Genomic DNA, 12,919 nt, shown 5'->3' on the forward strand with positions numbered 1-12,919 from the left:
CAATATTTAAAGTTTGTTGCCTTTGGTTAAAAGAGCCTTTTGAATTTAAAGTTTGTTGCCTTTGGTCAGATGAGTTTTTCAACATTTAAAGTTTGTTACCTTTGGTTAAAGGAGCTTTTGAATTTAACGTTGTTGAGCCTCTGCTGAGATGAGCATTTTTCAAGATAAAATTTTAAAGTTGTTGAGCCTCTGCTGAGAGAACTTTTTTCAAGATAAAATCTTAAAGTTTTGAGCCTCTATTGAGATGAGTCTTTTTCAAAATTTAGATTTTCAATAGTTGTCAAGCCTTGAATGAGAGGAGCATTTTTTATTTGATGAGAAAAACTTTCTAAGTAGTTTAGGTTCAAAAAATATATATCTATATATATATATATATATCTCTTTGGATTTCGGTTAAAATTATTGTCTTTATCTTTATCCTATTCTTGATTTTCAGTAATGTGCAAAGAGGGGCAACTGTCGACATCAAATTTGTCTGGCCTTGATCAAATTTGCTAGTTTTATTAAATAATAAATAATATTATTATTATTAAATAAAAAATACAATAAAATACCAAAATATAAAATACAATAAAAAATAAAAACAAAAAAACAAAACAAAAAAAAATAAAAAATGAAGATTGATGGTAGTGGTGCCTGGCGCGGCACTGCTAGCCACCTTACCCCACCCCTCTGTGCACCCATGCTGCCGGCCACTTTACCCTACCACTCATACCACTACCTTCGCTCAGTCAAATAAAACAAAAAAAATAATAACGGCATGAAACTCGTGCTTACACCCCATGTCGAGCCATGTGCCTTTCCTTCAAGCACACGCACGGCCAAAGCTCTATAAATAGAGCTCCTAGCCAAACCCTAAAAAGGGAAGGAAAGAGAATAAAATAGGGGACCTTGCTAAAAAAATATAAAACTTTTCTGTAAAAAAATAACAAAAACAATGACAAAAGCCACAGCCCCCTGAAACGGGGAAGCACTAAAAGTCCCTGCAAAAGAGAAAGCAAAGTCAGTTTCAAAAAAAAAAAAAAGAAGTCAGAATACAAAAAAAAAAGAGTTTCACCGAAACTTCGAGAGTAGATCTAAGAAATTTAAGACACTTTTAGGTGAACCCAAGTTTAGATCTGTGCTCAGGAAGCAAAAGGGAATTTTTTTAAAAATTTTTGAGATTTTTTTACAACTGGCAACCAGTGACCAATGGTCAGAGCAACTGTCGATGACCGGCTGATCATCTTAGAGAGAAAGGTTCTGAGAGTGTAGAGAGAGCGAAAGGAAGGAGAAAATGAGAAATTTTTTTTTTTACTTTTATAAAAAGCTGAAAGCCAAAACGACGTCATTTTAAGAACCAGAATCCGTGTGTCATCGGGTCGCGCATCCGACCAGCTGACCCGCTTCCCCCTCAGCCTCTGACCAATCCATCTGAACCGATCTAGATCGAATCAAATCGTTCCCGAACCACTGAACCGAACTGTTCTAACCAAATCGAACCACCAGTTGACCGATCCAGTTCAGGTAAAAAAAAAATTTTTTTAGATTTTTTTATATGTTATTTTTGTTATTTTAATTATTATTCTTAATATTTATGCATGTTAAAATGATTAAATTTTCCATAATGAATTTTTGTTGTTTTATATTAATAATTAATTAAAAAATATATGATAAATCATATAGTAAAAATTTGTGATAATTTTTTTATTTAAAATAAATCTTATAAGATAGTAAAAATGAAAAATGAAAAAGTAATAATAATTGATATTTTGAACATTTTTTTAAATATATATACATAGAAAATTGAAAGAGTTCATTTTTTTTAACACAAGTAAAATATAAATATTTATATTTCTCCAGTGAGTCGGGATATCTAAATTTTTTTATAAAAAATTAATAAAAAATAAAAAATTTTAAAACAATCATAATAAGAAAATAAATTTTTTTAATTAAAAAAATAATTTTATTTAAGATCTTGTCAAAAAGTTGAGACGATCCTAAAATTTGTTCAAAATTTCTTAGAATTTCACCAAAAAGTCGGGATAATCGTAAAATTTATTTAATAAATTTTGAAAACTCACCAAAGAGTTGGGATGTTCCTGATTTTTTTAAAAATAAATAAATAAAATATCTTAGGACGAGATTTTTAGAATTTTATGGATGGTCAATTTTCTCAAAATGTTTTCTAAATATTTTCTCTATAAATTCGGCCAAAGCGTTGGAGAATTTATAGAATGTATAAAATATATATATAATGCTAATTTCAAAAAATATATATTTTTAAATAAATTTCAAGAAATTAAATTTAAATAAAAAAATCGTATTATCAAAATTAAAGGTTACACATGTTTAATTGGTACCGTTCTTCGAATGGGTGATGTGAGGGTGCTAATACCTTTCTCACTCGTAACCGTACTCCCGAACCTAACCCTGATTTCATAGACCTAAACTTCTTTTAATAATTCTTAATTAATTTTAAGATTTTTACTAAAATATGATATTTTGGGTGGCCAATCACACCTTATAAAATGATTGGTGGCGACTCCGAAAATTTTCACCAAGTTTAGCGATCGAGTCCTCCCGGATGAAAAATCAATTGTTACGACAATAAGAATGATATATTAAAAAATTATTTCAAGGGACTAATAAAATTTAGTTATGCTATCAATGATTGAATGATCAACTCATAAAGTGTATAGATAATACAATCATTATCATACATATAGTCAATATATTAAAACAAAAAATTAAAAGGCAAAAAATAGAAAAAAATTAAATGACTTAATTATGATTATTTTTAATAAATTTATTTATCAACATAAAATGCAAATATAATTTCTTTTGCAACAGCTAAAGAAATAAATTTTATATAATTATTTTATTCTCATGCACATTAAGATTTTATATTGTTCTATATTTACTTTCATTTTATGTGAAAAATCTTGTTCTATATTTACTTTTATTTCATGTGAAAAATCATTTTACTTATTAAAAAAAAGAGTTTAGTAATAAAAATAATATCATTTAAATTAAAATTTATAAAAAAATTACTAATGGTATTTTAATCAATCAATTTTAATATTTTTGGAATTAAAATTTTATTAAGGGTTTAGTAGATCACTTTTAGCACTTTTTCAGTCTAATTACAAAAAAAAAAAGTCTAATAATAAAGAAATTCATTTAAGTATATTTTAGTTAATCACTTTTAACAATTTTAAAATTAAAATTTTAAAATTTTAAGAAGTTTAATTTCTCATAAATTCTATTTTTAATTCTAATTAATTTAAATAAATTAATAAGCATTATATATTTAAAAATAAATTTGCTAATTTAGAAAGTTATAAGGATATTTAGATCGATCACTATTAATATTTTTAAAGTTCATACTTTTATATAGATAATAATACAGATATAGATAGATAGATGATACCTGCAGCTTATTTGCTTAGTTTATCTGTTAACTTTATTCCATTTTGTGCTCATCCATGTATGTTGATTATAATATTGATGATAAAAAAAAAGTTTAAATATTTACCTTTTTTAGGTTTACTTAATCACATGGATGAAGGTACTTTTTGTTTTCCTTATTTGCATTTCATAAATAGAAAGGATATGATTTCCACAATTAATTTTTATTTATTTTCTGTATTTACGTTATGTGGATTTTCAAGTAGGAATGGAACATTAAATTTTCTGAATTTGTAAAGCTGAATTTGTAAAACAAGTAAAAAAGATTACAAATTCATTGGATTTGGCAAAAAAATGTTTAGATTTCTAACAAAGGTACCATACTAATTTTGGTAATTAATCCAACCTATTCGGAATTAATATTTAGTTAGGGTTGAGTCAAGGATGATAGTTTTCTTCTATTCTTTAATCACAATATTGTATTATTCTTTTTCCATAAGTGGAGATGGGTTGTGTTAGTGATGTGTTCCTTGTTTTTTTCTAAAGTTGCAATACAATAGTGGTAGTGAAATTTTACATTAATTTTTGTAAGTAGAATGGCATGTAGCTTACACATGGAATACTTGGTTTCACAATAGGTGCTTTAAGGAGGTAATCAGACTTATCCTAAGTTTGTTTTCTTTGTTGTCGTGTTCTTGCTTCTTTTTTTTTTTTTCTCTTTTATTGTAGTTAGTATTAATTTTGTCAATTTATTACTTTAATTATAAATTTTTCTCCATATGTATTTTCTGTTTTCTGACTTTAGACAAAATTATTGATGTGCAATTCGCAAATTAGTTTTCACATGCAAGACAATGATGGCAGACAATATTAACTGAGTTCAGTGCACGCTTGCTATTGTCTAGAGATCCATAGTCAATGGCTTACATTTTTGGATAACTTAATAAATTGACTGTACTGATTGTTATGAATTAAACTATTTGATCTTCTAAAATGGCAATTAAGGAATTATATGTTGAATATGTACATATTTCTATAGCATCTGTTCATTACATTAATCTCATTGGATCTTCATGCATAAAGTTGCCATAAAGATTATGTAGTTTTTTTCAAACCTGGTGAACAATCCTAGAAAAAACTTGAACAATGCTAGAAATTAGAATGATAGCAATAAAGTCTCTATTGCTTAGGACATTATTTATCCCTTATCTAATTCCTTTTTTAGCTCTTATAATATTCTCATAAATAATATGTTTCTCCATCTTTAGATGCCAAATGATTTTTACTCTCCTGCTTATAAATGCCTATTATGGGATTATTGATGTGATTGTCATATACGATTAGAATTCCTTGCAGGCTTGGAAAAGCATAGAAATCTTTGCAAGCTTGAAAAGGTACAAGTTTCTTCTCTTTATTTTCTTTTTAAATATATATAATAATTCTTTTTGTTCTTAAAAACAAGGAAACAAGCTCTTAATTAGATATCACTAATTGTTTAGCAACCAGAATAGCTTTTGATTTGTGGCATCATTCCTATGACTTATGGTTTATTTTTTACACTTTTAAAAACAAAATATTTATGTCATCGACTATTTTTTGAAACAATTGATATGTTATTAGAGTTGGCATTTAAAAATTCATGATTCAAGAGAATTTATACACATAACGTCTTCTTAAGCCATATAAGTAATGTGATTGAGAGGTTTGAAGGTAGATTAAGAATTTTAATATATTTATATATACTCTTATTCATTATTCACTTTTTGCCGGCGAAAATAAACTCAAATTTAAAGGATTAGCTAACACTTGCTGAAGTTTTTTATTTTTAATTTTCTAATTGCTTTTTCAAATGTTAGCTAATTTTCTGTTTTTATTTTTTTTTTCAATTATTGGTTTTGCTTTTGTGACCAGAATGACCCTTAAATATATATACATATCATAGTTATGAACCCTCACAAACCTTCAGTTGATTTTGAATCAGCTTAAGATTCCAATTTATCTTTGTTAAAATTTGTGGGTAATGTCTTTCCAGGGCATTTACATGCATATATCTTGTTTTTCATTTCTCTCTTTTGGTCAGAGGAGTGGGTTCTTAAACATCTTGATGATCCTATACAATACTGAAATACTAAATTATGATAGCGTAATTCATATAATAATTATAAGTGACATGTTTCCATTTTCTAAACTCTCTTCCCCATTACTAGCAGCGACTGCCAACTACCAAGTCTCTCTCTTTCGTGGCCTACCCAATCATAAGCCTTTTCCAAAATTTCATGACCTCAAGTGCGATTACCTTTTTCTTCCTCTCCCTACCCAATCAAAAGCCTTTTCCAACTTTCATGATCCCATCACCAGTGATCAAAAAATCGTACTGAAACAACCGGATTGGTCGAACGAAGATGGCGTGTTTCGTCCAATAGGTTATAGAGAATTGAATTTTTAGCAAATAGATTAAAAATCGGATTAAATCGGTAATCAATTAAATAGTTTTATATCTATTTTATTATTCAACAAAAGTTCGGAACTGCTAAGATTTGAATATTCAACCTTTTAATTTTATATTAAAGATCATGCTATATCATTAAACCGTATTTGTATTAAGTACTTACTAAAAATTAAATCCTTTCTCCACTACATCCCGACTACTACACGCCACCATGGCCTAGTTCAATATGCACAAAGATAAGGACAAAGATGAAAATTAGTTGGCAAAAGTTGCATTAAGGAGATGGGTTGTGTTAGTGATGTGTTCCTTTTCTTTTGCCAAAGTTGCAATACAATAGTGGCAGTGAAATTTTACATGGCATGTAGCTCACACAAGGAATACTTGGTTTCACATTAGGTGCTTTATGGAGGCAATCAGACTCATCCTAAGGTTGTTTTCTTTGTTGTCGTGTTCTTATTGCTTTTTTTCTCTTTTATTGCACTTAGCATTAATTTTCTCAATATATCACTTTGATTATAAATTTCTCTCCACATGCTTTTTCTGTTTTTTGACTTTAGACCAAATTATTGACATGCACTTCTCAAATTACCCTTCACATGCAAGACAATGATGACAATATTAATGAGCTCAGTGCACCCTTGCTATAATCTAGAGAGCCATACTTTTTTTTTTTTTTTTTTAAAGTTATTAATAAAATGAGATAAACAAATTACAACCAAGCAACTAAGTCACAATCACGAATCACACCTTGCTTAGTAAGGGAGTCGGCAAAGCTAATCAAAAATATATATGAGCAAAAAAGAAAATTAAGGAATTTGTTAAAAATCGCGTTATATCTCCGGGGGCTGTCATTCGTCATCTTTGACGAAGAGATAACAACTTTTGAGTCACTTTCCTCTATAAAATATGGCATTGGTCTTGGTTTTGCTTCTACTAAGATCAATAAAATTAGATATCACTAATTGTTTAGCAACAAGAATAGCCTTTAATTTTTGGCATTATTCTTATAACTTGTCATCCCTATAACTTTAGTCTTTGTGTTTTATTTTTTATGCTCTTAAAAACAATATATAGAACCTACCAACTATCTCTTAAAATAGTTGATATGTTATTAGAGTAGGCACGTAAAAATTAAGAATTCAAGAAAGTTTGTACTCATAATGTCTTCTTAAGCCACATAAATAATAGGATAGAGGAATTTAAAAGTAAATTAAAAATTAAACATATATATATATATTTACTTCTATTTATTATTCAATTTTTGCCTTCTTAAATTATTATAATATACTTTAAGATCTATATGACCGTCAATTTATATGATTAGTTGTTTGCAATGTAAGGTGAAAATAAACTCAAATTTAAAGCAAATTCTTGAGTTTTTTGTTTTTAATTTTCTAATTGGTTTTTCAAATGTTAGGTAATTTTTTGTTTTTTTTCAATTATTGGTTTTGCTTTTTTTTTAGTCGATTTTGAATCAGCTTAAGATTCCAATTTATCTTCTACGTACGTTAAAAAAGTTGTAAACCAACTTTTGCTTATGTTGCTGATGGTGCGTATCTGACTTATGAGTACTAGTTTGATGTAATAATAAAATTGGACATGAAATAATGTGTGTTAAGGAGGCAGTGAAATAAATAAAATGCCTTTCCTCATTTGGAATGGCTAAGATTTGAATATTTAACCTTTTAATTTTATATTAAATATCATAATATATCATTAAACCACATCTGTGTTAAGTATATTTAATTATCAAATCATGCATTTGATGGTAAAAATTAAATCCTTTCTCCAATGTGGACCGACCAGCGTTGAATAGAAAACTGAAGCCCCACCAGTGCAATTAATCTCTGGATTTCAAAAACATTGCCCATCGCATGGTCTACTCATTGTCACCCCACCAACACCGGTCCACTCATTGTCACCTGACCGACGGCAGTAACTCCAAGCTCCACAGCAGTTATCCCGACCGGGGAGGTTCTGGATTTACTAGCCTTTTGCGCCGTGTTTGACTTTTGGGTCTCTCAAGATCAACACTTTTCCCTCACTTTCTCACAGACATTGTTTACTATGGCTCCATTTCAACGGAGAATGATTGGAGTTAATTTCCACGATTTTTTATGTTTAGATATTAAAAAATGACCAAAGTCAAGAAAATAATTATCGAATGAAGACAAAAAATGTCAATTTTATTAGAAGTTGTCGAAATTTAGTCTGGAAGACAATCTCATCTCTTTTTCTTTTTTATCTGCCAAAGCTTTTCCCTTTTGAGTTCTCTATGACCATTCTACAAACTTTAACAAACCCAACTCCGGTGGCCACCTCTGAAGCAACCGGCGGCAAGCTATCTCCTCCTCACTCTCTCTTTCATACAACCACCAAAATCATTCTTTGCTTGTAAGTTTCTTTTTGCAGCCACAAGAATGCTCAAAAGACTCCGTAAAAGACTTCTCCGCAAATTTTTTTTTATTTTTTTTATTATTTTTTTGCAAATCAAACTAAAAACAGTGGCAGAGGCAAATCTGAAGGTATATATTACATGATTTTAAACACACATAAAAGACTTCTTCACAAGCTTAAGTTTATCAACAACAAATCTGAAGAAAGGTATTACATGATTTTAAACACTCCAGAAGGAACCTTGAATATTTGCTGCTTTTCCATCCATGATCTCTTCTTTCTGGGTACTTTAACAACGTTGGCAAAGACTCCAACACCTAATTTGCTGTTGGAATCTCCCATGACGTCTCTTTTTCTGCTTTTATCACCCTCAACGTCAAAAACTCGTTTCTGAGACTCAGAAGGAACCTTGAATATTCGCTGCTTTCCCATCCATGATATCTTCTTTCTGGGTACTTTAACAACGTTGGCAAAGACTCGAAAACCTAATTTGCTGTTGTAATCTCCCTCAACGTCTCTTTTTCTGCTTTTATCACCCCCAACTGCTTTTATCACCCTCAACGTCAAAGACTTGTTTCTAAGACTGAGAAGGAACCTTGAATATTCGCTGCTTTCCCATCCATGATCTCTTCTTTCTGGGCACTTTAACAACGTTGGCAAAGACTCCAACACCTAATTTGCTGTTGGAATCTCCCACGACGTCTCTTTTTCTGCTTTTATCACCCTCAACGTCAAAAACCGGCTTCTGAGACTCAGAAGGAACCTTGAATATTCGCTGCTTTCCCATCCAAGATCTCTTCTTTCTGGGCACTTTAACAACGTTGGCAAAGACTCCAACACCTAATTTGCTGTTGGAATCTCCCACGACGTCTCTTTTTCTGCTTTTATCACCCTCAACGTCAAAAACCGGCTTCTGAGACTCAGAAGGAACCTTGAATATTCGCTGCTTTCCCATCCATGATCTCTTCTTTCTGGGTACGTTAACAATGTTAGGAAAGTCTCCAATACCTAATTCGCTGTTGGAATCTCCCACGACATCTCTTTCTCTGCTTTTTCCTTCCTCAATGTCAAAACCCCGTTTCTCAGACTGAGAAGGAACCTTGAATATTGGCTGCTTTCTCATCCATGATCTCTTCTTTCTGGGTACGTTAACAATGTTGGAGAAGACCCCAAAGTACCCAACACCTGATTCGCCGCGGCTGCAGCTTCCTCTCATCATCTCCTTAGTTACAAAATTGTTCACGACAATTATTGTCACCTTCTCCATCTGCTGTTCCTTGTTTTCAGTAACCTGCTCAACTGTCTTCAGAATTTCATCAAACGAGCCATCATCCAGATCTCTCAAAATTTTTTGAAGCCTCGACGCCATCCCCTCTCTACAATTCTCTTTCTTGGACTAGTTTTGAGATATATTTATCAATTGTTTGACTATAGATTGCCGGAATCCAGATATTAGTTAAATTTATAACGGGGGAAGCTTGGTAGCTGATGCAAGAAATATCCGTTTAGACAGCACTTTAAACCTCCAATAGCTATGAAGTAGTGATGTAGAAGGAAGCCCTTCGTTGGCCCGCAGGACTATATTTTTCTATTGTTAATTTGTCAAACTTGACCAAGGCATATCAAGTCGCGATCTCCATGTACCCCTTATTGCCTCTTATTTGCAAAATCCTCCTATATACCCCTTATTGCCTCTTATTTGAAGGGAAGGACCGATAGTTGGGTTGATGATGATCGAAGATATGAAACTAGTTGAAATGCAACCACTTCCCTAAGACTCACTCCAATAACTTCTTTCTAATTTCCATTTTTTTTTTTTTAAGCAAACCAATAACAGAAGATGAAAACACTTGTTGTCACCTAGTTCTGTTTTATTATTAGATGCAGATTATGATGGAATTATCTCTAGTATAATATACAGAATTTAAAACTATAGAATTTGTGTATCCTGCGGCAGGGAGTTTCTTTGGGCAAAACAAAGCCTTGCTGCCATCCCCTCTCTAATTTTCGTTCTTGGAATAGTTTTGAGATATGGAAATCAATTTGTTTGATAATGAGAGTGCCAGATATTGGGTAATTTACGCCAGAGGAAGCTCGGCAGCCGTGGGACGCAAGTTAAAAGGCATTCCATGTGGAGGTGGATGATAGGCGCATGCTGCCATAGTACCATGCCAACTTAGTTTAGTTTTCTAGATGAATCCCGATGTTAGGTTTCGATTCATTTTTCCAACTTTATCCCTCTTTCACATTCATTCTCTTCGTTCGCCTGTGTAAGTCGTTGCTTATAAATGTTAGGTTTCGATTCATGTTTCCAACTTATTCATTTTTCCAACTGTTCCTTCCTTCACATTCATTCTCTTCGTTCGCCGGTGTAATTCGTTGCTTATAAATGTCAGGTTTCGATTCATTTTTCCAACTAACATTATGCAAGTATTATCCAAGTAGCATTATGCAAGTATTCACACGGCATCTCCACAGTGTTAGTGTGGCCAAGTGATATTAGGAAGTTTCTAATGCTATTTATTTTTTTTATATCTTTTAAAATTATTTTTGAATTAATTATTTAATTACTTTTAAAAAAAATTTTAATTGTTAATTTTCGAATTTGTAAATTTAAAAAATTTTAAAAGTCTTCAAATTTGTAAATTTAGAAACTATTAAAAATCTCTAAATTTATAATTTTGGAAGTTTTTCAAAATTTTTTGATTTATATATTTAAAAACTTTTAAAATTTTCTATTTCTAATTATTGAAATTAAGAATAAATTTTAAAATTTCTCAACAATAGTTTTTGTTTATCAATTTGAAAATAAACTTATAATTATTTAAAATAAATCATATTTTTTATAATATTATGAAAATTCTTTAAGATATAAAATTTTTTTCTCAATTAAATTTTTTTCCTAAATCTTAAATATAATTTTTTAAATTTAATGAATATAAATTTGATAAATTATAAAATTTATTGAACATATATATTCAAAAAATTTTAAAATTAAAATAAAAATAATTTAATAATTTTTTTAAAAAATAAATTTTAAAAAAAATGAACGTGAAAAGAAAAAATTATGATGCAAATAGATGCAAGGTCTTTCAGACCGTCTCTTCAAGCACTTTTGATAGGGGGCCCTTTGCTCCCCTGGTCAATTTTCGCTCTTTACTCTCCCACATACAAGAGATGCAAACAACCAGTAACCATCGAAGCGAGACTCTTATTTTGGCTTTGTATAAGATATATATATATATATATATATATGTATCCATTTGTTTGACCATCGATTGCCAGAATCCAGATGTTGGTTAAATTTATAACGGGGGAAGATTGGTGGCTGATGGAAGAGTCAATATTCCGCACAGATTGCACTTTAAACCTCCAAAAGTCCTTCGTTGGCCCACAGGACTATATTTTTCTACTGTTAATTTGCCAAACTTGACCAAGGCATATCCATGTACCCCTTATTGCCTCTTATTTGCAAAATCCTCCTATATACCCCTTATTGCCTCTTGGTTGAAGGGAAGGACCGATAGTTGGGTTGATGATGATCGAAGATATGAAACTAGTTGAAATGCAACTACTTACCTAAGACTCACTCCAATAACTTCTTTTTAATTTCCTTTTTCTTTTAAGCAAACCAATAACAGAAGATGAAAATACTTGTTGTCACCTAGTTCTGTTTTATTATTAGATGTAGATTATGATGGAATTATCTCTAGTATAATATACAGAATTTAAAACTATAGAATTTATGTGCCCTGCGCTTTGGGCAAAACAAAGCTATGTTTCTTTGTTCTCCTTTTTTCAAAACTTAGGTTAGATTTCTGCATCAATCGTGTGCGATCATTTTTCCAATTTTGTCTTAATTAATTTTGTCATTCACTGACGTCAGCAGCAGCTTCAGCTTTTGACTGAGGCAATAACACACGTGCATATGTCGTATGTGAACAAGTGGCGCTTCACTTATGCTTCACATTTTTCTAAAGCACTTCATGCCCTCGGAATTTAAATAACTTTAAAATTTTAAACTTACAATAATTTAATAAGAAAATGATATAAAAATATAAAAGTAACACAAATTAAAATTTTAATAAAATTTATATATTTTTTATATAAAATATCACATAAATACATAAATTACCATATTTACATCTCAATCGTATAATTGCCCCACCTGGATCCACGGCACAAGAGCACAAGTTAAAATTGATGGTTAATTAAATTAATCATATGACAAGTTGGTTCGCTTGCATATTTATGAGAACGTAAATCTTAAAATATAGCTAACAAATTATTTTTAATAATTAAGGTTTTGTATATAATTACAAAAAAAATTTTGTTTTTCAACTTTGGCTGATTTTACATGAATTTTGGTTGATTTATTTTTATGAAAAATTATTTTTATCTAATTAATTAAAATATAAGTTTTAAATATTTATTTTTAAGGACTTTTATAGTTTTAACTTTATTCATTAATAAAGTAGTGCTTATAAAGATATCACGTAATCACAATGTATCAAATATAAAACATTTAATTATTAATTTTATTTTAATTTTATAAGTTTAAATTATCTTTTAAAATCTTTTATCTTTATTATTTCAATTTTATATAATTTTCAATGTTATCCTTCTTAATAATGATTAAACAAAAAAATTATATTTATTATTATAATTGAATTGAATTTTTAT

The sequence above is a fragment of the Durio zibethinus genome, chromosome 7, assembly GCF_047325235.1.
Source record: "Durio zibethinus cultivar Kanyao isolate XHJ-2024 chromosome 7, ASM4732523v1, whole genome shotgun sequence".
NCBI lineage: Eukaryota > Viridiplantae > Streptophyta > Magnoliopsida > Malvales > Malvaceae > Durio > Durio zibethinus.